Source organism: Buceros rhinoceros, unplaced genomic scaffold (assembly GCF_000710305.1).
Source record: "Buceros rhinoceros silvestris isolate BGI_N320 unplaced genomic scaffold, ASM71030v1 scaffold16746, whole genome shotgun sequence".
In the NCBI taxonomy this organism is placed as follows: domain Eukaryota; kingdom Metazoa; phylum Chordata; class Aves; order Bucerotiformes; family Bucerotidae; genus Buceros; species Buceros rhinoceros.
Window position 1 is genome coordinate 8,304 of NW_010417073.1, and position 393 is coordinate 8,696.

A 393-nucleotide genomic window follows, 5' to 3' on the forward strand; every position below is an offset into this window, starting at 1 on the left:
CTCTTTCCTACTAAGGAGGTTCTTGGTGGAAGAGAATTCATCTGTCTTGACCCTGTTTGGAATGTTAGTCCCCTTCAGTGTAATTCAAGATCCCCGGAAGAGCTTTTGTTTTCAGTGTCTGACATGGAAACTGTTTGTGAAGGCTGTAGATAACGTCATTAAGTTAATTGGTTACATCTGATTTGCATAAGCAGAGCAAGTGCAGCTGTCCCGGGTTCCTGACCCTGTTTGGAATGTTAGTCCCCTTCAGTGTAATTCAAGATCCCCGGAAGAGCTTTTGTTTTCAGTGTCTGACATGGAAACTGTTTGTGAAGGCTGTAGATAACGTCATTAAGTTAATTGGTTACATCTGATTTGCATAAGCAGAGCAAGTGCAGCTGTCCCGGGTTCCTG

The 393-nt window shown here is 43.5% G+C and overlaps 1 protein-coding gene across 2 annotated transcripts in view; it reads left to right on the forward strand.

The window, feature by feature from the left end:
• DPP9 (dipeptidyl-peptidase 9) overlaps positions 1-393 on the forward strand; it is a 17,308-nt gene that overhangs the window by 6,701 nt on the left and 10,214 nt on the right. The window lies entirely within an intron of this gene.